Raw genomic sequence first — 585 nt, 5'->3', positions numbered from 1 at the left:
AAAAAAAACATTAACTCATGTAATTATATCCACAGAATGCATAACAATCGTGTCCAATAGAAATTTTTCGCCAACATGATAAATAACTTCTTCGGGGGGTCAAATGACACGCAATGATCCGCGAAGAAATAAGCTACAGTGTTAATAAAATTCCCGTTGGACACGGTTCACACCCAGAAAGAAATTCTAAGCAATATCAAATATTGTATATAAACCCTCGCCTCAAGTTTTTTAATTTAAACGCAACAACGTTCGTATCAAAAGTTCGATGGGCTCCATTTTTTGCCATCCTTTATTGAGCATCGAATTTGGCAGCTATAATTCCAGCATATACCAACCACCATATACCAATCACCATATACCAACCACATGCAGGTCGAACATTCGTCGAGCATCGTGTGATCTCCTTGTGTGAACACGAACGCTTCTTCGACCGCGGCCTCGATCGTCGGATCGATCGATCCGAATCGAGAACCGAAACGTGCATCTCTCGAGAGCACGATTCAAGATTTTCGAGTTCTCTCACACAATACACGTCCTCGCTTCGGTGAAGCGAAACGATGGATTGGAAAAAAGATGGCCCGT

This window comes from Apis dorsata, unplaced genomic scaffold, assembly GCF_000469605.1.
Source record: "Apis dorsata unplaced genomic scaffold, Apis dorsata 1.3 scaffold_437, whole genome shotgun sequence".
NCBI lineage: Eukaryota > Metazoa > Arthropoda > Insecta > Hymenoptera > Apidae > Apis > Apis dorsata.
The sequence above is the reverse complement of the archived record's forward strand: the minus strand, read 5'-3'. Positions refer to the sequence as shown.